The 27,060-nt window shown below is 42.7% G+C and overlaps 1 protein-coding gene across 1 annotated transcript in view; it reads left to right on the top strand.

Moving 5' to 3' along the window:
- The window catches only part of LOC149873570 (ALK tyrosine kinase receptor-like), a 455,901-nt gene that overhangs the window by 68,933 nt on the left and 359,908 nt on the right, over nt 1–27,060 (top strand). The gene's annotated exons all lie outside the window — the stretch shown is intronic.

Below are 27,060 nucleotides of genomic sequence, written 5' to 3'. Positions count from 1 at the left end.
TTTAGATATAGCTGCAGCAGAGGGTCGACAAACTTCAGAAGTTCTAGAAAGGTATCAAAAGTTTTTGATGGGCATCTGAACCATTTTCAGATGGTCAGAGGTAGTCCTAGGCTTAACTGTTCATAGCAAATAGTTTATTGTGGAGTTTCGTCTCTCTCATGGTCTACATGCTTGCCCTCAACTAGATGCAATATCTGTGAATTTTTTTCCTTGGCCCTTTCATACAAATATCTAAGCCCAGAAACTGCTCACCAAGAATATAGCTGAGATATATGACGGTTACAAAATGAAATATGCCCTGTTTTAATTGTAAACATAGGTCACCTGTCACATTCCCATGCTGTGTTAGATGTGTGTCTCTCCTAAGAGCAGTTTTCCAGCACATGTACTTGTAATCACAAGTTCTGAAATTGCCTTTACGTTTTCTGACCCAGTATTCACTTCATGTAGCACTTAGGCAACCACCCATGCCAGTCATCTTGTAGAATGTTTGCTGAAAGAAATCATGCTAACGGTATGACTCTTTACAGAGTCAAGATTATCTAAAATACTGGGTAGGCCTACACTGGAGTCACAGCACAATGCTTGTGTGGGATCTTTTTTTTCACTTTCTCAAGAAGATTGGCAGCTGGGATGAGTTGCACGCTGTCATGGCTACCCCTGTGATTGTTCCTGAGCTAGCTCATTTAGTAAGGGGCTGCAATATGTACTGTACACACTGCTGTGACTTACCTTAAATAAACAGTGATAAATACTTAGGCTTGGCAGGATCCGATTTTTATTGCAAACATCGATTTCACCCCACGCTTGCAGACCACAAAAAATATTTCCATTGTTAATAGTTGAAATTTATAGAAAGAGGCCTTAAGAATAAAATCAGGGATGGGCATAAGAAAATTCAAGATAGGGGGCACCTCGCATGCATGTGTGCGCACACACACACACACACACACACACACACACACACACACACACACACACACACACACACACACACACACACACACACACACACACACACACACACACACACACACACACACACACACACACACACACACACACACACACACACACACACAGAGCATCTGCTGCAGGCAGCGTTGGGGGGAGCCCTGAATGTGCCACCAGCTTGTTGCTCCTTGGGCAGCAGCTTTGGCAGCTGCTGCAGGAGTTGGGGGTCCAGGCTGGGAGGGTTGTGCTGGGAGGAGGGGTTGGTTGGATGCCAGCTGCTGTGACAAATCATGGGGGGAAGAGGGGAATGCTGCTGCGGAGTCCCACCACCAAAGGCAGAGCTGTTGGGAGCCGGGAGTGCTGCAGCCGCTTGCTCTGCCTGGATCGCAGTTGGGGACTCGGCACCAAACTCCTGTCAAGCCTGGCCCAGCTCCTGTGTGCTTGGGGCAGAGTGCCAAACTCCTGCCAAGCCCAGCTTGGCCCCTACCCGTGCCCACATTCCATTCTGTGAGAGCAAAGGCTCCTGCCTGGTATGAATGTACTACCAAATGAACCAGAATAATTTAAAGCAGGTATGCTTTATTGATTTATGGATATTTAATGTTTATATTTTGACCTATGATTTTATAAAGCTTGTAATAGTGTACTTATTACTAAATTGTCTGCCCCCCACACCCATAATTTCACACAATCCTGAAAATGTAAATGGACCAAAATCAAAATAAATGCTTAAACCAAATTTTCCATCCAAATTATTAAAAACTAAAAACTGAATTCTGCCAAGCCTATAAAGAACTTCTTGAAGTATTTACCCAATGTTGCTCCAAGATGTTTGGTTAGGGTAAAATAAGCTAAAATTCATTGGAGGTGGGGTACCATTCTTGTTGCTTTTCACTGTGGATAGATCAGAAATATAAGTAACAGTTTTCACTGGATTATTTCAACACTTTTTTGATCTTAGTCCCTAGTACAGGCCAGGAAACATGCTGGTTTGCTTACAGAAAAGGAAAATAATGGGAAATTCAATTGACCAAATGCTTCCACATCTATTAGTTTCATATCTGGCTCAAAGGATAACTGAAATTTTGCGTCAGGTTGGATTTCATCCAAACAGTAGCTGCCATTGAAATGTCTGTGTTTGCCATTCCTGCTTGCAGAAGGTATGGGCTCTTCCTACCCATAGAAAGAGAGAACTTATGTTCCAGGCACAGAAGGATAACAGGTGCTGCATTTTGATTGACATCCTCTATAGTTAGTCCAGCTTTAATAACCACACTTTTGAAATATTTCCAGTGGAAAAGTACCTGCTTATTACTTTTACAGCTCATATTGTTATTAAAAATCACTTAAAATGCAATTCTACTACGTAAATAGCACCATAGGGGTCCCCATTTATTGTGTCTTGCTCATTTTCCATCTTAAGTTTGCTCAGTTCTCTCCTCCCACCCCACCATCAACAAGCACCACACAGTCACTCTGACAGTCAGTCAGACTTCTTTACTTTTTTTTGGGTAAGCATCTGTTTTAGAGATGCTGCAGGTCAGGCCAGATGTTTAGTTATGTCCATGCAATTCCACTATACACAGATCATGCCAGCGTCACTCCAAAAATAAATCCCCTTAAGACTTACGGAGTTATATAGTTGTCACACGGAGATTATAATTCAAAAGCAGATGTATAAGCCTGTTAACCATTAGCATTGATTTGTGCCAGGGTTGTTCCAGAAATGACCAAAAGACTGTCGTGCATAGGTGTAGTTATGGGTCAAGCCTGTGGTCTAGAACCCCTATTATTCCTGATGTGATGTGCAGGATGAAATGCCAGGAGCTCATCTGAAGAGCTGACAACTGTTGACTGTGGATGGGGGACTCACCACTTAGTGGGCAAAGGTGCTATTGAAAAATTGTTTCCAAACAAGGATTTTTAAAACTGCGTAAAGTATGATTTCTATGCTGAAAGGAGTGTCTCTGCTGAGACATAACACTGGGGTTCCATGCTTATTGTGCTTCACTGAGTTCAAACACAGAGTTTTATGGCCTTGAATTGAATATTCCTTCTTCCCCATTGGATGCTTACTTACTTCATTCAATTTGGAGATAAAGGTGTTCAGTTTCACAACAGGAGGCAGTTCCTTTGAAATTCTCTGTTAAAGAAAACAGAAGCCTCATCCTAATGTTAAATCCAACTATGTCCCTGGAATGGCCTCTTAATGTATTCTTACAGAGGTGATGATGAACTCTATTGCAGCTACCGGATTTTACAAAAGGGCTAGGAGGAAGATTCAACCCTCAGCATAATTGGTTCCTCTAATCCAGGGATTCTCAACCACAGTGTTGCAAATGTTATGCAAACATGACTCAAAATAAAACCAGAAGCCACATCCAGATAAGCATGGCCAGGTGGTATGTGGCACTGCAGACCTGTTTGTACTTGTTTGTTTGGTGGGGGTTGTTTGACCCCTGGAGAGCCACACAGGAAAAAAAGTGAGGCGGTGCACGTAGGGACAGTGCACACCACCCCCAACCCAGAGCCTGGCTAGCTGGCACCATACTCTAGCTGCTGGCCAGGCTCCAAACTGCAGGAGTGACACAGCTACTGCTTCCCCGACCCCCAGGTAAGGCTGCTGAGGCCACTAACTGTAACTGTGCTGGCCCCAGCCTCCCCTAACCCACTCAGGGTAACCTGCCATGCTGCAGAAGGCATGTGACATGGGTATCCCCAGGGCAATTAGCAGTGGTACAGTGTGTCCTGCTGCTAGTTGTCCACAGGGAACCAAATGTCCATGCTTGTCTGGACATGGCCAGGGAGCTCAATTTGGAGCCCATTTCACTCTTTCTGAATTCCATGCAGCAGAAAAATTGCTGTATTTTATCTTTAGGCAAAAAATGAGTGAAACTAGAATCTGGCACTTTGAGGGGCACCTTGAGTCTAACAATGGGTGCCTTATACTCATACTTATAAATGAATTACCTTTCTCCCAGCTATGCAGTTGGTCCAATAAAAGAGGTTACCTCCAAAAACCCTGGTCTCCAATGCAATGTTATGTCTTGCGCTCTGTTGGCCTTTATTTGGAGGTGAAGTTCCTGTCTGTGCTTGAGACATGTTAAGAACTGGCCCATTATGGGCTGCTGGGAGATGTTAAATGAACCCTAACAGTTGGGGTGGCAAAGGTGTTTTGGGTTGATATCTTTTATTGGGTCAACTGCCTGGTAGCTCATTTAATGCAGCTCTGGGTATGAAGGAGGAAGGATCGTGGGATTTGAGGCAGACGGGAACCAGTCATCTGACCTGCGTATTCCTGAGGGAGGAACTCTAAGAGATCCCAGATGCAGAGATACTCAACTTTGCCTCTTATTGTTTGTTTCCTTACTTAATAAAGCCAAAGACACCAAAGGAGGTCTGTCAGTTGTGAATGGTTCCAGCATGAGAAGCATGTTTGAGGGCAGACTGAAAAAAGATTCCTGTTTATGCTGTATTTTGGTGTTTATCTGTGTATGTGTGTATTGGGAGGGGGCAGAAGGTGGAGGGCTTACCTATGCATGGAGCCTGCACTCCCATGCAATGTCATGTTTTGTGCTCTGTTGACCTTTATTTGGAGATCAAGTTTCTGTCCATTCTTGAGACATGGGAGGTATCACTCAGTTGCCCTCTTCTCTTTTGTTTGCTCCCTTATAGGGTCTTCTCAGTCTGTATAGTTATTTAAACCAGGACTCTTTAGCCAGTGCCAGAAGGCATACAGTTAATTCTCCTTGAAAATACATTTGAGTAATGCTGCATATATTTTACAGATCTTACATCCATTTTGTAATATTCTAACTGCCTCCTTCATTGATATACAGCCTCTAGGTCTGGTCCTATAATAATGACAAAAAAATATGGTATTAGTTCCTGGCTCTCCTCTCCTTATTCTCCAGTTTTCTTGTCCTGTGAAATACGAGGTACTTTGTTCTTTCTGTTTCTGCTACATCTATATATTACATATCTGCAGCCACATGTGTGTTTGCTATTACTGCTTACTACTTAACGCAGACTAATTTTGTTTCTCAGGGGTTGCCTTGGATTCTTTAGTGACTAGCTCATTTGCACAGTTAATAGGACACTCTCTCAGGTTAGATGTTGAGCAACAAAAATACTTGCAGTTACTAAATTAATTTGTTTTTAAAGTAACAGCAGTTCAAATGTATTATCTTGATTTTTTTTTTTTTTTTTTTTTAATAACATGTCTAAGGAAGCCAGGGTGCTGGATAAATACAATTATTTTTATGTGTACCATTCACACTGTTTATATTTTCATGGATAATATGAAACGCCTACAATAGAAATAGATTGATAGGTTTTCATTCCTGTTTCTAGTTGGTTGTGCTTTGTGATACTTTGTTGAATAAAGCTTTGATTGGAGCTGGATCTCCCAAACTGTGGGAGAAATATCGTAATTTTAGAAGGGGTAAGTGGTGTAAATTGTTTTTAAAAAGGAAAATATGAATCTGGGAAGCAGTTTTTTACTCTACAAAGTGTTATCTTCCTCCATTGTTTGGTTACTCAGTTAATAGTTGAAACCTTTCCCCCAAATCCAGATAACAATGCTTTGCCTGTGCACTTGTTGCCTTTTTCTAGGTGATCTCCCCTGGCATCAAGAATGTGACTAAACAAAGGAATCTGTAATATTCCTAATAAACTTTGTATAATCTTTATTTTTTAAAGTGTTTGGATACTTAGAGCAGTTGCATGCTTGATATCCCAGTTACAATCTGCCATTTATAAACAATTGAAGTCTTAACTCTGAAAAGCAAAATAAGTATTTGAGTAGATCAGTGTACCTGCTTTAGAGGCAGTTATGTGCCATCTTTTTTCTAATAAAGATCCCCAGCTAGAAGTTAGAGCAGGATGACAACATTGTTTGGATGCATTTGAACTTAGTCAGTGAGTGGGGAGTAAGGTCCATAACATAGAATAATGTCTCCTCCTTTTCCAAGGTTGTATCTCCATTCTTAAAGATTAAACTTTTCAAATACTGATTTGAAAACTTGTAATTTTTTTTCAGGTAGGCAGTTCCTAAACGGCTGTAAACTCTCCATACCGTGTACTGTCTAAAGTTGATGCAATCTTTGGATCTGACTATATTACCCAAGGAAATAATAAAGTAACAAGGGCATGCCCAAACACTTTTTCCCCTTCAGATTTGGGTGTTCCTAGATGACTGCTTAGCCCATATTTTGTTAGAAGTTAACTTCTACCTTCCTTAAATCTGGATGAAGTAATGAACTACCTAAATTTGTATGCCTATTATTTTTATTTTTATTTCTTTCTTCCTGTCTCTATCTCTCTCTCTTTTTTTTTAAGCCACTTGCCAGCAGGTATTAGCAGTTGCAGGGGATGATGTTTTAGACAAATACTGCCACCCAATTCAAGGTCTTGAAAACATTCTGTCTATTCCTTTTTAAATGATATGTCTTGTTTTTCTTGTGATGAAAAATCAAGGCACTGAAACTCTTTGACACGGAAGTAGTTTAAAAATGGGTTCCTTTCACTAAACCACTCTAATATTATCTTTCATGCTATATTTGAATTACTTATTTCTGTGACTTTTTTTTTTTTGGCTTTTACTTTCTATGTGGCTGAAATTTCTGCACATACAATAAGTTGGTAGAAGTAAAGATAAAACAGAAGTATTTAGGCAATGACTCTATTCTTCTACGAACATAAGGTATTACACTGCTGCGATATCTGTATTACTGGGAGTTTAAAGTCCTAGATATCAGTAATAAGGCAAGAAAAACTGCCTGTCTTCATGCAGTTTGCAGTGGTTGCTGTCTTAATTTCCTCTGCCATCCAATCTAACCTATTCTTGAATCTATGCCAGAACAATGCATCAAGTACTCTGAACATATTTCACAACTAGATTGCTCTGTCTCTTTAAGGAAATAAAATTGAGACTCAGGCAGTCAGAACTAGGACACTTCGGTAGAATGGGAGCCCAGCAAATAAAGCATTAGATAGACAGCCGGGAGTTCCGCATTCAATTCCCATCCCTGCTACTGAGCCTAAAACACTTTCCAAGTTCAAGTAGGGTGATAAGAATGGTACTGGCCAACACATGGGTGGATGTAGGATTTTGCAAGGGGGGTGGTGGTGCAGGTGGCACGGTTCATCATCATACAACACAATGCATATTTGTGTCCAATTTATTAGAAGCTTTACTAATATGCTAGGTAGGGCTGTGCGAAATTTTGTCGGCCATTTCGTTTTGACACTGTTTCAACTCATTTTGAGGACAAAACGGCACAATCGAAATGAAATAGGGTGTTGAAGCAGCCTCGAAACAAAACGAGGCTAGTCAAAACATTTCGAAAGTCTAAATGTTTCGACCATAGTGCTGGGGATGGGCAGTCAGTCCAGTTGGGCTGACTTGCCTGCCCCAGCTGATCTACTGAAATGCTGAAACAGAGTTGAAACTGCCTTACTGTTTCGACGAAGCAAAACGGAACAGCTGTTTCAAATCGAAACGAAATTTGATACGAAACGCTGTTTGATTGAAACCTCAAGGCAAAAGGAACGGTGCCATTTCGCACAGCCCTAGTACTAGGGGCCTTGGGCTATATTCTCCTGTTGAAGATCTAAGCAAAAACAAGTACAATTGAGTTGGGGGCAGGGCATTGACAGCAACTCCAGGGTGGAGAAGGCACTTAGTGCCAGGGGAGTACAGTTGTTACCCCCTTCCTAGTTTGACCACAAACAAAACTGCTTCCTGGATCCCAATATGTGTGTCCCCCAGATATCTCACCATAGCCCCAAAGTGCCCTGTGCTCTCCTTTATGCATTGCCCCTTCCACTTCAAATGCTCCCTGACTCCACTCTGTTCCCTGTTATCCTATATATCCTCCATGCTCAGCTCCATCCCATGAGAACCCATCATCCTTGTCACCCCGTGTCAATCTTGCCCCCCAGCATCCCTGTCACCCCTTCCAACCTTGCCCCCTCACTGTCCCATGAAACCACTGCACCCTGCACAAACCTGCCCCCATAATGACCTACCACCTCTGTCCCCTCACCATTCCCCTGATGCCCCACAGTCGTCCTCTGCCCTTCTGAGCACGCAACCCTCAGTGTAGTCCCTCACACACTTGGGCTGTCCTTGCCAACAATCTTGCCCCAGCCCCCTTCACAGCCTGTTGTAACCCCAAAGCCCCCATCATACCTCTTACCCCCCAAGTCTGTCTGTCCCTCACAATCCTCAATCCATAACACCCCACATCCTTTACTCAACAGGCTCCCTTTCCCCCAAAAACCCCTTGGTGCCTGTGACCCTGCACCCCCACATCTAGCCCTCTGTGGCCTTTCCCTCAGAACCCCTCCAAAACAATTCCCTCCCCCCCCCCGCAACCTGTCTTGGCCCCTGATCATGGGGCAGGTAGGGGCCAATCTGTAACTGCCCCGTCTCTCCTCCGCACCCCCAACGTAGCTGACTTCCACTACTCTCCATCTTCAACATGCAGAAATGAACAGTTGGGGCTGGAGGAAGATTCACTTCAGCTTCTTCTGGCACCCCTATGCAGGAAAACCAGCCTTTCTGAATCCACCCATACTCAGCTTAATGTCGTCATGGTTGTGTTGCTGGTTCAGCCTTCATCATCTACTGAATGACCCAGGAAAGGGTCACTGCAGTAACTTACCTCTTTGCCTCACTTCTGCAACTCCCTCCTGTCTCTGAATGCTGTGCCACCTGCCTTCAACAAGGCCTGTCCCCCTCCTTCCTCATCTCTCATTTTGTTGTGAGTTTGAATCCCCTAGGAACAAAGCCACCTGCTGTGGGCTTCTAGGTAATGCACACCTTTATGGACAGGCTAGGGTAATGAGGAGAGAAACAGGATACCGGGACAAAAGAAAGTATAGGTTGGTTAGTGGGAGATCAGGGTTGTTGTTAACATCTGTGGAATTAAGAGTATAAATCACGTAGACACTAATGAGCCATGAAATCAGTTGACTCTGTCAGCTCACCTGTATAGAAATGTACCTGTCTCTGTTGGACAGTTTGCTTCAAGTGTTTCAATGGAACAGGAATCAGAGGGGGTACAACTGCCCCCTACCCCCCCCCCCGGTGCACCTCAGACCAATATTTGCTAATTGTTTGGAGATCTATGAATTTAAAATGCCACCAAAGCTGCATGGATGGGATAGCTTACACCGTTGTTTCCCATCCTTCTTCTGTTCAGTTGATGTTCCTGCTTCCAGAGGTTTCAGTCTAAGGCTAACAATTCAAATCTTTGCCTTTTAAAATTAATACATGCATCAAGAAAATGATATGAAAAGTAAGAGGGTGGATTTATCTGACCACGTGCTTTGGGCCTGATTGCTGGATTTCCTCTGCATTCAAAACTCCCATTTGATATCAGCACAATTGTAAGTTTAAATCTGAGTGCCAGCTGGTGGAGCCAAGCTTTTAATTTGATGAACTGGTGAAAACTGCCTAAAAGGCTAAGAACCAGTGCTGTAGGTTTTACTGTTTCGTATCATTTGTTATTTTCCTTTAGAAATGTTATGTCATTTATAGTATATTTTGGTGTTGACTGTATAGTATATGATCTTTGTTGAATTTTTTCATTAAGATTATCGCTCTCAAATATTGCTACAGAATTCTGTCTGAATTATGTCTGAAGGATCCTGCAAACATTGATCTAATATCCTAGCTTTATGTGCAATTTGATAACAGCCTGATAATTTCCCCCCTGGTAAATGTACCGAGAGAATAAAAATAACACAATCTGTTTGCTGAATAAATCAGAAGAATATTAGAACCCAAATTGGAAATATGTATTTAGGAAGACTGCAGGCTTTGGGCTAGTGGTAATAAGGTGCAGAGTGTTTCAGCTCTGCTGTTGAGTAGGAATCCAGAACAGTTCAGTAGTGAATGGAGTCATTGCTATCTGGTGGCTGTTCAGTAGCCAGTGTAGAATGAGCTGCTCATTCAAAGTGCTAGTAGATGTATGACACACAAGATGGTATCCTCCAGATACCATCTTGATGTTCAGTACAAGAACCACCTTTGAAGTAAATTGGTGCTATGCAGGCACTGGTAGCCAAAGATCTGAAGCACTTTATAAGCATCTTGGAACTAAATTTCATGTTGTCCTTGTGAGATTATAAATAGTCTCTTCCCCTCTTTATAGATGGAGAAGAAAGGAAATGAGGCACATCATGGTTGGAGGGAGGCCTGCTCCAAATTTGGCTGAACTTAGTGAGAGCCTTTTGTTGAACTTCCGGAGAAATGAATGAGTCCCTAAGGACCTGATCCAGAGCCCACTGATGTTTATGGAAGGAGTCCTATTGTCTCTCAAAACTTCTGAAACAGTTCTCAGTTTTATCACAGACAGGTCATTAAGGATGATAACACAAGTCCTTCAAGCTCCAGTTCTGTGCCTTAACCAGCCCCAAGCCAGCAGAACAGTTATTACCATCTCCTCTCAGCAGTCTTTTGAAAGGGGTAAAGCACTGAACAAGCAGAAAACATGAAACATTTCATATTTCATGGCTCACCTGCACTGTTGGTGTCCCTGTGGAACCTGTGTTGTGTACAATTAGAGTCAGTGGCATTCAATAATGTCAGTGGAAGTTAGGTATGTAAGGCTGTGGTCTTGGATGGAGCAAGAACCAAAGCATCAGGGTACAACCAAACCACTGCATCACTAAGAACGGGTCTAGTCTTCTGTGTAACCCTCTGAAATGCTGCCTCCTCATTTCTCCTCCTCACATGATACCCTCTGGAAATGAGGCAGTGTACCCGCTTAAATGGAGCACTTAGTGGATGTCTTCTGCCCTAGATGTGCTTGTAGGCGTGTGCTCGGGGAAACCAGATTGCATGCATCACATCCTAGAAATGAGGCAGAGTTGGGGCAGTAGGTGAGGAGCACATCTTAGTGATGTTTTAGAGAGTGGCACAGAGGCAGTATAAACAATTCCATATCATGCCTGGCAATAGTGCCTTCAAGCATGTTCTTCATGAGACTTCCTGCCAACTATCTCCTTCACCAGAAGCAGTATAGCTATGTTGGGTTAATTAGCACTAGAATGAAAGCCAACTAGCCTACCTGAAGACCTATGTGGACTCCCCTATGCATCTGGGTTGGGAGGCAACTGGATCAACATGGCATGCTTGAAGGTGCTGCTACTGGAGAAGGTCAGTTTACCACAGAGGCGTAACTGGGCACGTCACTTTGGGTGGTGACAGTGCATGGGACAGTATCAGTGGCGAGGCTGCTGCTGGTGGCAACAGAAGCTGAGTTGGCAGCACAGCAGCTGGTATTTTTGTGCCTCGCACCAACTCAGTGCCCCAGTCACCCCTCCCCTTAGCTACATGACTGCTTTAGCATGTAGATAGGGAAAGAATACCATATTTACTTACATACAGCATGCACCTTCCCCCAAAAATTAGCCTTCTAAAGCTTGAGCGCATATCTTAAACAGGGGAGTTAACTTTTTTCACCCAGAATAGAAGAATGCAAATGTAGTAAGATGGTTGCTACTTCTTTTCTTTCTATTTCTTCCAGAAGCTACACGGAGGGTGGGATGGAGTCCATCGGGGCAGAGCTGTAGCGGATACAGTGGTATGGTTGTAGCTTGATTTGATTCTTGTTCCACCCAAAATTTAAAACCAAATGTCTGGCAGCAGCAGTAGCACTTCTCTTCAGGCAGTTCTTGAAGTACTCAACGGACTTCATGGCTCATTTATAATCCAACAGATTCCTCCTAATTTTTCTTCGCTCTGCAGATAGTCTTAATACTCTACTAATCACACTAGCCTTTTTTCAGCAATTTTGCTGTCTGTTGGCTACCTTTTGTTTCTCTTCTCATATTTCACAGCCCTGCAGGCTGTTCTTAGTCCTTTTCAAATGGAATCCAGTCTTTAGCAACAGCTATAGTTTCAGCTTTTGCCTGAGCAGCCAAGAGGTGCTCGTTCAGCTGTGAAAAGGTTAAAACTGTAGCGTCTTCCCAAGCAGGAAAGGGAGGATAAGTGATCTGAAGGTTAGGCTGTGTCCCTGCTCTGAGTGTCCATAACACTGGGAAAAATCTCTTTCCCCACTCCATTTTGCCTTCATGAAAACAAGGTATGTGTCTTATTTCGGAGCACATAGTACCTTTTTTATCTGCTTTAAGGGCCTAATCCAACTCCAGTCTGATGTTAATGGAAGTCTTCAATTTGCCCTTCACAGGATATGAATCAAGCTCTAACCAGCCTATATTTTACAAAGTAACATATAAACAGTACTTTGTAGGGGCCTCAACCCAGTGGTGTGACAAGATATGGGTGAGCAAGAGCATTGGCCCCAGGCACTGATTTTAGAGGGCACAAGAAAGGTGACCACTGCCAGCCCAGCTGCGACTGGCCTCCCAGGTGCAGAAATTGCTTGTTATGCCTCTTCTCCACCTATAAACCATTACTTTGCGTCATTCCAGTGAGCTCAGTGGATCTACTGTAAAAAAGGATTCATGCAGGACTCATTTTTTAGTTTTAGCAAATTTCCTATTTCTCTAGAATCTCAAGCAGAATCGCAACACAGCCTATCAGTAATGCGAGCAGCATCAATTTCTTTTTACAATTTCCTTTTACAATTTTTCTGTCTTATCAACTGCTATAGATGCTTCCCTTCCTTTCTTAAGAACATAAGAATTTCTGGTACATCCTGACTGAACTGTAAAAAGACAGCGTTGAATAGCTAGAGAGATTGAAAATAGAGGTCTGCAGCTCTCTGCTCCTTCACACAATGTTAGAACAACCCATGTGACGAGTAAATGTGCCCACTCTTGAAACTTAATTCTCCTAAAAAAGAGAGACAGTACAGCTAAGAAAGAAAATGACATTAAATGAGACCATTCTTTTGTCAAAAGCCATAATGAAACCAAGGGAGAGAGACAAAATCAGTTCATTTTTATTTGTAATTTGCAGATTGCAGTCTTGTCCTTCATTTAGATGTAGTGTTGATGGGCTCAAAATTGGCTCTTGTTATATTCCACAGGCTTTTTTGCTTGATACTGGTTTATCTGTCCCAGTTGTTTTTCTTTCCCTTCCAGTAAAATTGGCTGCTAAAACTTATGAAATTTGCAGTGGCTGTCGGGTTTCTTTTAATGTTTGCTCTATTATTTCCTAGTCAGTAATGGTAAATGCGCTTCATGTTCCTCCTTGCTGGAAGCCTAGGAGGCTGAGCCATTCATAATTATGAAATTGGTAGTTGTTCTCTAGGTTCATTCATAAGTAGTGATTTACATTACTGATTTTTTTTTTCCCTATAATTGCTTGAATCCCACACTTTGAGCTGGTTCCTTCTGTCTGGGAGGATAGGCAAATAAGGATAGGATTTCTCAAAAGCCCTGAGTGAAACTGGAATACAGAGACCCACTAAAAGCCATCTAGACACTTCTGAGAATCTCACATTTAGTTCTTAGTTAGGGCATCCGATTCTGGAAATGGATCAGTAGGTGTGCATGGTAATTCATGTCTATCAGTAAGGGTTTAGAGAAAATGGGACTTACTAGAGCAGGGCCAACTTGTTCTTCAAACAGTTAATTTACCAAGAAATTAAGTTTTTGTTGCTCTGAACCAGAGTTTGCAAATCTGGGGTTGAATTTAGCAGCTAGCTTAAGCTAAATAAAGAATTTGGAAATACAGTTATGATTCATTTTACCATTTCCAAAACAAACTCTTTCAATTCATTGGCTTGATCAGGAGTGGATAGGGGAGTATGGGGGGTGGGGTAGGAGGGGGAAGTGCACTGGCAGAGTTGTACCCATCCCTTGATTCCTGCTCTACCCAAAGTTTAAAACTAACTACATATCAGCGGCAGCAGCATTTCTGTTCAGGCATCAGCAAAAGTGTCAAATTTATGACTCATTTAAAATCTTCCTTTCTACACTCTTCATTCCACAGATGTTAATGACCTTCCTTTCCTTTTGAATCATCTTGAAGTTCCACTAATCAAGTTAGACTTCCTTCTGCAATTCTGCTGTCTGTTAGCTGCTCCCGGTAACATAGCTGCTATTTCACTGGCCTACTGACTGGTTTTAACGTATTCCAATGAAGTGATATTGTTATATTTAACATTCCAATGTTAAACTGAATAATGTAACCATAGGCTCTTAGCATATTAGTGAAGCTTCTGGTTTCTTTTTACCTGGAGAAAAATGTGTTGTATTGTACAGGAGGATGCACTCATCATGTGAACCTACCTTTTCAAAATCCTATTCATGTAAGGTTTACATACTACTTGCAAAAACTCTCACCTCTATCTTACCCCCATTAGTTGGGGTGTTCTCATAAGGTGTGGGATACCAGAGCTCAAATCTCTTCACTACCTGACTTGGAGCAGGGATTTAAACACAACTCCTACCTTTCAGAAGAGTGCCCTGCCTACTGAGCTGTAGGATATCTTGGGGCTGGGCATATTCAGTGGTTTGTAAAGTGGAGCAGTTTCATATTCATTGGGCGAGAATGAAATTGTGTAAAAGAAAGCACCTCTTCTGGTAGCTAGATTACTTTTAAGATGGGGGGCTAATATAAACCTAATTACTAAATCAGGCAGAGAGGGGATTTTGATCAAGATCTGCAACAGTGGTAGGAGAGGAACCTGGTGCTGCCTCTTGTTTTTGTAAATGGTGAATCTACTTTCCAAGGTGAATTCAGCCTTTGCCTTTTATTAATTAAAAAAAAAAAAAAGAAATGTGGAAATAAAATGAAAAATATCTGATTCTGATTAAATGAAATGTTTGGGTATGTTGACAGTACTCTCATCTCCCTACACTACCTGCGGCAACTTAAAGCATGGTGTTATTTCAGGCACCATGCTTGGGAGTTGTTCCTGAAATGCTTATGAGGTTTGTTCCTGAAATGCTTAGGAACAAGGTAGACTCATACTTGTGGTTTCAATAGGCACGGTCCTGCCATGAGTAGGTGGTTGAACCAGATGACCTGCTGAGGTCCCTTGCAGTCCTATTTTTGTGATATGACTATAGATATTGGGGTGAGGGGATGATGTCAAATCCTAAATTTGATAAAGTTACTGTGACACAATACTCTTAGAGTTTTGATTTTGATTTGATTTTAATCCAGCATGACATTCTGACTTTTTCTTTCTTTCTTTCTTTTTAAATAAAAGTGCTATATAAACTCCTTGTAGCCCATTTTTTACTGGGTTAAAAACTAGCTAACCACATCTCAAAAGCTGATTGTAAAAAGGGAATCATCGCTGTGTAGATATAACTTCAACAGGGATCTCACACAGTTCAGTTCAGTTCTTTGTCTGGTGTTAATCAATATAATAATGAGTTGGAAGAAAATATAAAAGCTTATTGCTGGTAAAATTTGCAAATTGCACAGCAATCTGAAGCATGATAAATACATTTGGATCAGTGAATTACACCGGCCAACCCATCCATGGTCCTGGTGAAAGTAGGGTCATTTGAACAACATATAATAGTCAAATCTGTGGCCTGAGAACAAAAAGTGTAGGATGAAGGATTATATCTTGGAAAGCAACAACACTGAAAAGGACTTGGGGATCTTGATAGACAAGCATTATTAGATCATCGTGCAATGGTGCATTTTGAGGAGGAAATGCAGTCTTTGAATGCAGATGGAGAATATCAAATGGAAGAAAGAAGGTGGTGTTAATTCTGTATATGCCATTAGTACACCCGTTACTGGAATACAGCGTCTAGTTTGGTTGCTAGACTACATATAGTAAAGATGTTTGTATCTCCTCTGAATACAAGATGACTGCCCCCAACCCAATAATTAGATTCTTTACATGGAAAATGTATAAATCTTCCATGTATAGTAGCTAATTAGTGGGAGGTCATCTTTAAATGTGTCTGCCCGCCTCCTGACACCCTAGACAGCTATGGCAGGGAAACCAGTGGCCAGCAGTGAGGAGCCAGTCCCCAGCCCCCACCCCATGCCTTGCTCCCCTGCACCTTGCCACCCCCGCTTACTTTCTGCTGCAGTTCCTTTAGGGCAATCAGCAGCAGCACAGCTCTGGCCTGGCCCAGCCCAGCCAGGGGGAAGTGGCAGCAGCCCCTTGCTGGGTCAGGTTGGATCTGGAGAGACTGGAGGTGGGCAGGTAGGGGAGAAGGTGAGCAGGGTGTAGGGGGGCAGGTTGCAGGGGGTTACCCTATAGTCTTCCCCCTGTGCTCTCCCTGGCCACATAAACATGGGACAGGCAGCAGCTCAGTTTTGGGTTCAGCCATGAGCTTGGGGCCAAAGCCAGAGCTGAACTGTCCTGGGCTGGTAACTGAATCCAAAATGAGATTTGTTTGTTCTGTTTTCCCCCAACACTGATTTGGGGAGGGGCAGGTGGGGCTTGTCTTGGATTCAAGTAAATGTGGTAGTTACTGTAAACATAGGCTTTGCTTTTTATCTCTTGTCAGATTTTCTTTCGGAGAAAATGGGAGTGAGAGGGACTGACTTTGTAGCCCATTGGTTATGGCACTCAACTGGAATGGGAAGGCCCCAAGGTTCAAATCCCTGTTTCCAGTAATAATTAATGATTTGTATAGAAAAGATGTCTAATTATTATGATGTCTAATTAATACAATGTATAACTGATGCACAGAAAAACACCTCCAAAAGGCCAGATTGAGAGAGCCTACCCAGAGCCTGTTCAGAACAGAGACTTAAGCCTCAATGTCTTACATGCCAGCTGAGTGCCCAAACCCTGGAGCTCTTGGCTACTTCTGGCTTGCTCGCTCACTCTTACTCTTTCTCGTGCTCGCTCTCACACTCGCATTCTCTCATACTCTTACACTCACTCTCTCTCTTGCTCTCTCCTCAATCCATACTCAACCCTAAAACGTTGTAAGGTCATCCTGAGACAGAATATGAAAGCTTGCAAAAACCAATGACCTTACACTAAAATGGGAAAGCTGTTTTCACCCAGCTAATTGCATGTTTGAAGATCTAAAGGTTTAGAAAGTTTTGTTAGTTGAAGTTTCTTGCAGAATACTATCTAACTTTTATGCTTCCATGAATGATGTTCTGGATTTAGCTCATAAAATGCAATTGTGATTCTACCCATATTTTACCAACTTGGGTGCCTCAAGTGAAGCACTTACTTGAAGCTCTATATATGGATTTAAGGCCATAATCTTAAAAACATTTGTGTTTAACTTTACAACTTGTGAATGGTCCTGCTGGAATGAATAGAACTAATAACAGTAATAAAAGTTAAAAGTGTGTATTCATGCAACTGAGGAGGGCCTGAGGAGCCTGATCTTTGAGAAGAGATGATTACTTACACCCCTTATGCAGGTCTGTGGGTGCTCATCATCTCTGAATATTAAGCTGTTCTTTTAGATGCCTAGATACGGGTTTAAGTGCCTTACTTCAGGCTTGTCTTTAAAATGGTAATAGATTATTGGGAATAACTGAACTCAAGAAATGTCCATCACCCACACTGCCTCTATATACAATGGGAGTTGGACAGAACACAGTTTGCATTTTTCACTTATTTATTATGCAGGAATCACTTAAATAAATTTAAGTGGTAGCACTTTAATAGCAAATCAATGAATGACTAAATGACAATAGATTTCTCTGTACCTATTGTATTTGCATTAATGGTGCATTAGATCATCTGACTTTTATTATGATAGATATGAAATGAATTCATTAAGCAACAAAACGACCAGCTTTTTTTTTTTTACCGCAAGTTTCTTAGCATTGCTGTTGGAGGCTCTGTTTCTAGAAAGCATCAATATTCAAGACAGCACTCTAGCATGTGCTTAAAGTCAAGTTTGTGCTTAAATGATTTCTTGACAAGGGATAGTTAAACACGTGCATTTATTTTAAATGCTTTCCAGGATAGAGTTTAGAGAGTGCACAGGTGCTGGGCATGAATCCCTGTAATCTTCCCCACAAACTTTAGAAGGGTGATCCCAAAACCCACGTGTTCAGTGGAGAGCTGCTTAAAGCTAGCCAATAGGAAATGCTGAACATAAAATATGTCTAAATTCCTCCCCTTCTCCAGGACATAGGCAACTACTGAAAGCAGGCACCTCCATGCACTTTATGATCCAGAGCCTGGAGCATTTTCGTTGAGGCCAAAGTCTGCACCTGGCCATTTAAAGACTAAAACAAGGTGAACTCCTTTTAAAACATGTAACAGTGATAGTAGTGGAACAGCAACCTATTTTTCTAGTGGGTAAAGCACTTGTCAGGAAGTAGAAGACCTGGGTGTTAATCTAGTCTGAAGGGGATATAGATCAACATCCCCCACTTTCTTTGGATAAAGGGGCAGAGAAAAACACTAACTGTCAGGGTGGTGACTGGAATCCAGAGCTGCCTCCCCCAGAAAACACCTCATGCTCCTCATGTTCTCTTTTCCTCATCCTCATCAAGTAGCAAAGAGTCAGAGGAGGGGCACTCTGAAGTGCTCTGGGTTAGAATACAAGGCAGTCGAGGGGAAAGAGACTTAATGGTGGGGGTCTACTACAGACCTCCCAACCAAGGGGAAGAGCTAGACCAGGAATTCTTAAGTCAGCTCATGGAGGTAGTTAGGTCAAAGGATGTGGTCATCATGGGTGACCTGAACTTTCCAGACATCTGCTGGGAAGAGCAATCAGCCAGGTCTGACCGCTCACGTAGGTTTCTAGCCAAAATGAAGGACCTCCAGCTAACCCAGGAGGTGCACAGCCCCACCAGGGGAGACGCCTTGTTGGACCTGGTGCTGGCCATGGGAGACAACCTGGTGAGGGGTCTGTGGGTGCTCGACTACCTGGGCGGCAGTGATCATCGCCTGCTGGAAATCACCCTAGATTTCAGAGGGGCAGACTTCAATGAGCTAAGGAGAATAGTCGGGGAAGCACTGAGGTCCTGGAGGGGAGGGGAGCCAGGTGTCCAAGGAGAGTGGTCGCTCCTTAAGGAGGCGATCCTTCAAGCCCAAAGGGAGGTAATCCCAACACGGATCAAAGGGAGCAGGAGGGCACACAAGCCCCCATGGCTCACCAAAAGCATCTGGGAATGTCTCCTAGTTAAAAGGGAGGCGTACACCCAATGGAAAGGAGGGGACATCACCAGGGATGACTATACTGCGGTTGCTCGGGGATGCAGGGGGGCGGTCAGGAAGGCCAAGGCAGAAATGGAACTGGGACTAGCTTCCTGGATCAAGGACAACAGGAAGTCCTTTTTTAAATGCATAGGAGGCAAAAAGAAGGTACTGGGTAACATGGAGCCCCTGCAAAACACGCTAGGAAATTTGGTTGTCACACCAGAGGACAAAGCTAACCTATTTAACGACTTCTTTGCCTCCATTTTTCTGAAGCAGGGACCGAATCAGCCCCCCCATCAGGCCTCCCTTGGGCCCCAGGGTAGGCACACCTAGGCCATGGGTCAGGGAGGATCTAGTCAGGGAACTTCTGGAGGGCTGGATGTATTTAAATCAGCCGGTCCGGACAATCTCCACCCCAGAGTGCTGAGGGAATTAGCTGAGGTCATTGCGGGACCCCTGGCACGGCTGTATGAGCACTCATGGTGCTCTGGTGTGGTGCCAGAGAACTGGAAGAGGGCCAACATGATTTCCATCTTCAAAAAAGGGAGGAAGGAGGACCCGGTGAACGATAGGCCAGTTAGTCTTACCTTGATCCTGGTAAGCTTTTTGAGAGCATTATTCTGGCACATGTACACGAGGGGCCAGCAGGGGAGATTATGCTTAGGGGCAACCAACACGGGTTCATTAGAGGCAGGTCCTGTCAGACCAACCTGGTGGCCTTCTATGACCAAGTCACCAAATCCTTAGATGCAGGGGTAGTAATGGACGTAGTCTTTCTGGACTTTTGGAAGGCCTTCAACACTGTCTCTCACCCCGTTCTCATTTTTAAAAAATGGAGGACTGTGGTGTCGACACCTACACAGTCAAATGGGTCACCAACTGGCTGGAGGGCCGCACCCAGAGAGTGGTAGTGGGCAAGTCATTTCCTACCTGGAGGGATGTAGGCAGTAGGGTTTGGCAGGGCTTGGTCCTCGGGCTCGCACTGTTCAACATCATCATCAGTTACTTGGACAAGGGGGTAAAAAGCACCCTGTTTTATTTGCTGATGACACTAAGAAGTGGGGGGATGTGGACACGCTAGAAGGGAGGAATAGGCTGCAATCGGGCCTAGACAGGTTACAGGGGTGGGCAGACAAGAATAAGATGGGATTCAGCACTGACAAGTGCAAGATGATGCACCCCAGGAGGAAGAACCAGCACCATACCTACAGGCTGGGGGACTCCCTTCTTGTCAGTGCAGAGGCAGAAAAGGATCTTGGAGTCATCATCGATGCCAAAATGAACATGGGCCGGCAGTGTGGGGATGCAGTCAGGAAGGCCAACCACACCTTGTCATTCATCCACAGATGCATCTCAGGCAGGGCCAAGGAGGTGATCCTCCCCCTCTATGCAGCACTGGTCAGGCCGCAGTTGGAGTACTGCATCCAGTTCTGTGTGCTGCACTTTAGGAGGGATGTGGACAACGTGGAGAGGGTCCAGAGGAGGGCCACTTGCATGATCAGAGGGCAGCAGGGCAGGCCCTACGAGGAGAGGCTATGGGACCTGAACGTGTTCAGCCTCCACAAGAGAAGGCTGAGGGGGGATCTAGTGGCCTGTTACAAACTAGTCAGGGGGGATCAGCAGCCATTGGGGGAGTCCCTGTTCCCCCGAGCATCACCAGGAGTGACTAGAAATAATGGTCACAAGCTGGCAGAGGGTAAATTCAGATTAGGCGTCAGGAGGTGCTAGTTCACTGTCAGGGCAGCTAGGATTTGGAACCAACTTCCAAGCGAAGTGGTGCTGGCTCCTACCCTTGGGATCTTTAAGGCAAGGCTAGACAATCACCTTGCTGGGGTTGTTTGACCCCAATACTCTTTCCCGCCATGGCCGGGGTTGGACTTGATCTGCTCAGGTCCCTTCCGACCCTACTAACTATGAAACTATGGCCTCAGAAAAAATTGAAAAATTTATGAAGTGGCCCAACTTCAAGAGGAGTAGAGAATGTCCCCACACTCTGTGTTTCCTCTACCTAGTAGGTTTCAGCATCCTCCTACCAGGTGGGAGATGCACCTTTGAATCCCTTTAGAACCCACGTTTCCTGGGCCTCTAGCCCAATAACCAGGCTTTTAGATCACAAGTAAGAAAGACCCTCACCATTTCTTTCTCCAACTGCATTTTAAAAAACAGTTGCATTTTTGTGAGAAGCCCTGTTTGCTGGTCATATTTGCACTCATTTGGGGTAGGCTTATGAAATCTGACCCTTTGAGAGATTTAAGTGCCACTTTGCCTACTTTTTGGAGCTCCATATTGTTAATATGGTAATTGGGGGCCTGTGGGCTTAGGCTGGGGCAGTTCTGGTGCATGCAGAACTGTAGGTGCATAAGTAACTTTTTAGGCTATGCAGTGAGTTTCTTTGCATGTCCATGGTGAGGTGGCTGCAGAGCAGGACTTTCTGGATCTTAATTTTGAACTTATACAGACTTTTAGGTAACTAAGGCTCATTCCAGAAAAGAGTCACTTTCCCTCTGTCTAACTGCATGGATTTGAATCAGTGATGAAGTAGGAAGAATCCCTATCAATTCCCTGAGCCATTATTTTCCCTCTCTGTGTGCCTGAGACAAAAATCATTGAAGACAGTAGAATGACTAACACTGATTTCAACAGGTTTTGTGTGACTTGGTCCATTTTGATGCCTTTTTAATGTTGAACTTTTTTTTCTTTTTCTTTTCTTTTCTTTTTTTTTTTTTAAAAAAACCCAATAATGTTGTATTTGTCATCCATGCAGATCCCTGGTAAATAAATGAACATTAGTATCTATTTGTGACAGCTGACTTTCCTCTTAAATTTATTTAGAGGATTTCTAAGAAAGAGATATTCCTGTGCGTAGATGGACATTTGTTTGAAAAATTCCATATGAAGAGCAGTGGAGACAATCCAATATATAGTGGCACCAATGGGACTTTGATGTAACTTGGTATGGCTGCCTATACACATGCTCAGAGTTGGGGGGGGGCGGAATTAATTAGAGAGGTTCCCAGACAGCCACTCTAATTAAAATGGCTCACCATCATGTGTATTAAGCCCCCCGCACATTTCAAAATAGTTGTGTGGGTGCTTTAACTAAAGCTTATACAACAAGGTTTAGCTCAGAATGGCCATGGGGGTGCTTTAAGTGCAAGGTGGGGTGGGGAGTGCTTAATGCATATGTTGGTGAGGTGATGCTGAAGCATTCTAATTACAGTGCAGAGCAGACTTGATTAATCGAGTCTGCTCTGATGCATTATAATTGGAACAGAAATGAGCATGTCTGTAGGCAGCCTCTGTGTCTGATTACTCGGACATTAAAGTACGTCCACTGAAAGTGACTGACGTTTATATTGGACTTGCTTTTGATTTGTCTGAATCATGTTGCAAGTCACGGACCAGACGCATCGTTGTTACTATTTCATTTTTTAGCTTGGTAGCAGAAGCTGTGGCTTTATACATAATTGAAGAGCATAGCTGAGACTCTGACAATATAGAATGTATCTGAATGATGAAAAGATATATGGCCTTGAATTGGGCACAATTCTGTCAAAGCTGTAGGACAAACAGAGTGTCAGAGGGCAATATAAGGAGCAACACACAAAGTAAATGTGTGTGTGGGAGAGGGAGGAACATATTTTGCTGGGGGAAAAATACTGTTTCTTTTTTTTAACAACTAAACTTCATGCTCTACATGAAGTTTACATTGAGTTGCATTGAATCAAAATTTCAGTTTGATTCATAAGAATGCTTTTTCTTAAGTTTTGCATGCTGAAATACACATCTCAGCTTTTCATTTCACTTAACCCAAATGAATACCTTTCTATTTAAAGTATCATTTTAACAAAAGACAGTAGAAGACTTAGGCACCATTCAGAAGGAAGGAGGTGGTACCTATAAATCTCATGTACCCCAGACAGTTTGGTCATCAGGTTTCACCCACTGTGTAGGTTCAGTTCCCTCCTTGCCCTTTAGGAGCTTTGAACCTACACCACCCACCTACTAGCAAAGTGCCCTAAGCAACATAACAAGAAGATGTTTTGCAGTAAATGTCCTTCTGTCTCTCCTGTTAGAGCTGTTTCATTGCTTATATAATACTCAAAATTTGGGGGCAGGGACAATAACCCAATTGTCATACTTTCCAGTCAAGTATATTAGCTATCGGACTTTTACAGTTTTCTTTCTGTCAGTTTTATATATAAATGTAAATTACTTAAGGGCTGGAGAAAACTCCCCTACAGCAAGCAACTTCAATAGCTATGTCTGTCTAGATGATCCAAAAGAAGACTGCAAAATGTTGTGGTACATATATAATCACCTATGAGTAGAGACCTATTCATTTCATGATTTTGTGGAAATCACGAAATAGGGCACTTTCTGTGATATCTGCGGTGTTGCAGGAGGGAGGGGGAATAAAACTTACTAAAAATGAAATACTGGCTCTCCACTGGGAGTCAGTGGTCCTCTTGGCCTCTGCAGCTCAGCTGTGCAGCCTGCTAGGCAGGGGGTACCATGGTGCGAAGGAGAGCAGTCAAGATTGTGGCTGCCCCGTGCCCCTGATTGACTGAGAGCGCTTCCCATTGCGTAGCCTTGCCTCTCTCTCCCAATCAGTGGTGAGGGGTGAAGCCGCATGATAGGCAGCCTTCTCGACACTTAGCAGTGAGGGGCGGAGCAACCATGGCCTCTTTGCCAATCCAGAGGGGTGGGAATCCCTACCATAAGCCCACAAAAATAGCAACCACCTGCATGCCTGACCCGCAGAATCAGCTGCCTGCCTCCTTGATTTTGGTAGGCGCTGTTTATGAGGAAAGACTACTGGATACTGAAGAGCTCTTTAATCTAAAGAGGAAAGATGGATAACAAGAACACATGTGTGGAAGCTGACATAGGATATGTTCAAATTGGGAAATAAGGCATGAAATTTTCACATTTTGAGGATGATTTGAACACTTTCAATAACTGCCAAGGGAGTGTTGGATTTTTCCATCTAATAATGTGTTCAGACCAAAACTAGATGGTTTCTGTCAGATTCGTTTTCATTTAACACACATTATTGACCTCAGTACAAGGTAAGTGAGTAAAATTTGAGAACCAGTAATGCACAAGAGGTCAGAACAGGAGAGCTCCCTTTGACTTTAAACTTTATGACCTGGAGCTTGCTGTCAAGCTAGGTAGAAAATGACTTTCCTACCCTGCGACTTTTCATTTTCTAACAGAAGGGGAAAACATTTCTTCTGACAAATTTCTAAACAGTTCTAGCTTACTGACCACTGATTGCTGAACTAAGACCATTTATAAAATGGCCAAGAATTCCTGACTTCATCTGATTTTGTTTTCACGTTGCTACAATGTTTGTTCAGATTTAGAGTAAAACAAGGGAAACTTTAAAATTGACTCACTTTTATAGTTATTTCTGTTTCTATTCCCCCCAAGAAAAGATTTCTGTTTTATAAAGTATTATGTAAAATATTTGCTATATAAATATTTTAAAAATAATAATCCTATTAGGATTGGTAAATCCTATATTTTGGACCTGAAACAAGCTGATACTATCGCTTTAAGGCATCGGTAAACACGTATCTGGTTTTCCTCCTCTTGTTTGTAGTTTCAGGCATTAATTTTACATATATATTAGATGGGCAAGCCAGTCTGTTTCTTAAAAGATGCTAAATTATTACCATAAATCTTATATTGTTGTTTAAATTATTTTGAGTCCTAGAATGTGTTCATCTCCTCTGTGTTATGAATTTAAATTATGGCAAGATCCTCTCTTCTCCATCCAGTTTCCTAGTAGTTTTTCTCTGTAGGCATCCACAGATAGGAGCTAATAATAATAGCTAAGGCTGGTCATTTGTCACGCTGTCAGGGATTGTCATAGATTCTTCTCTCTTTTGCAATTAAAAATGGGAAGTCTGAGTGGCTGGACAGGGCACTCTGATGGTCTGTTAGCTTTCACAAGGATAAGGTGGAAATTAAGTTTCTCGTCCTTATGACTCGATTTTAACTGATACAAGGCTGTCTTATCTGAATTTTAGTAACATCTGCCACCTTTGCAAGACATTCCTTTTTTTCTATTATTATTTTATTTAAAGGTATGGTAAAAGAATATAGGGGAGAACTATGTGGTTTATGGAACGAATAGCCATCTTGAAAAAAGCAAGACTCATTACCAGTTTTACAATATTTTTATCAATATTATTTGTGGATTATAGCTTATCACTGGTTTTAATTTAAAAAACATACAAGGTGGGTAGGTATGATATTTAAATCGCCTCTTTTCACACTTTTAAGTAACATCACAATGTTTGTTGAGACAAATACAATCTTATATTGATTACTTTCCATTTTAATGAGAGACAACTAGACTTAATAGAAATACCACTTGCATTTCTTGGCTTTCTACAAACCGCCCATGAAGCAATCTTACTATTGCCCTTGACATGTGAGCACTGTTTAACAGCATGTGGCAATGATAGACATGACAGATTTAAGGCAGGGTTTAAAAAATACTAGATCCTTTTAAAATCCCAGGAAAATTGGGTAAGTAAAAGGTGATTATTCAAAGTGAAATGTCTCTACAAGCCTGAAGTTAATACCTCAGTTTTGCAAAAAAGTGCTTTGGGTTTTCTTTAATGATCATAAATGGTCAGGATCCTAGTTTAACATCTCTGAAAGGTGAGATTCTCAGCACCACAAACTTTGTCAGGTTGGGGATATTGATTCAGTAAAGATCTGGAGGAAAACAATGGCTCCTTACTAAGCTAACAACACTACGGTCTATATTAGCTCGGTCTTCCTTTGGTTGTGTTCTGTCCTGCCTATGGCTCCCACTCTGCATGTTGCTTCATGCTGGGTGCAGGTACAGTGTACATTTATTGTGCCAGGCAATAGGGCCCACAAGCACACTGCATTGCTTTGTGCAGGCTGCTTCCTTTTTCTGGGACCACATTTACATGATAATAGGAGGGGATTAATTCACACTGCTACGCAGCAGTACTAATTGGCCAATCCCCACCACCGTTTGACTATGGATGGCTACCAGTTCTGGAGACAGCACTCCACAGATGTTGCTGCCTGCTGCAATACGTTTTAGTTTAGACATAGCCTTAGAGTTTAAGCTATTCAGAGCATGGAGTATATATTCGTACATGGGAGTGTACAGTACCTGGCATGGTGATAAGGCCCTGATCCTGACTGGAGCCTCTGGCCACTACTACAATAAAAATACTAAATCCTTCTAACATCAAGTTTATCTGATATTTTTCCTTCAAGGCTGTGGGACATTGTGCAAAGCTGAAGAGCTTCCCCACTTCAAGGTTTTATTAGGGCTGTAATAAATTGTGTGCAAGCTCAGCAGTGGTAGCATTATGATACACTATCCCTGTGGGCTCTGTGCCTTGTGTTAGACAATCCTTCCTTTAAAATAACTATTAACAGGCTGAGCTGGGTAGGGGGAAACTGAACTTGGATTGGTAGGCTTGGCTACCTGTGCTTAGTTTCCGTAGCAGGCACATTAGGTCCCACAAGTCTATTTCTCAACTTTCTATTAAGTGTCTAGCTCTCAAATAGAGGGAGGGGGCAACAAAGATGCCCTTTCCCCATCCTGAGTGGCAGGTACTACACTGAAATAAATATGTAGAGGGCATTCATCAGGGCTATTACCTTATTTACCAGCCTTCTGTCATGCTCTGTGAATGTGGCCAGTTGGTTTTAGAGGCACTGCATGCAAGTGGCAGAAATGCTAGTGCTCCTGTGGTGAAGCAGACAATGATGCTTTCCTAACTGGTACACCAAGTACCTAACTTTTCTGCAGAGAGTAAGCAGCTGTCTGGAGAAGCCCTGTCAGCTTTTTATTATAAGCAAACATCACGGCAGGTGGGCTGGTCCCCAGTCAAGTCTGGGAAACATAAAAAATGGAAGACTTGACATACCTCAGTGCTTAATGACTCCATTCACTTCATTCCGTTTAATTAAGATGTTAGTAGACAGAATCTTTTTTCCACAATGCAACACTTATTAACACTGTTCTTGGCTTTACTGTAGTGTAGGAAAAGAGCCACGGTCTAATATGTAC

The sequence above is a fragment of the Crocodylus siamensis genome, chromosome 1, assembly GCF_052110815.1.
Source record: "Crocodylus siamensis isolate JL-2025a chromosome 1, ASM5211081v1, whole genome shotgun sequence".
NCBI lineage: Eukaryota > Metazoa > Chordata > Crocodylia > Crocodylidae > Crocodylus > Crocodylus siamensis.
The sequence above is the reverse complement of the archived record's forward strand: the minus strand, read 5'-3'. Positions and strand labels throughout refer to the sequence as shown.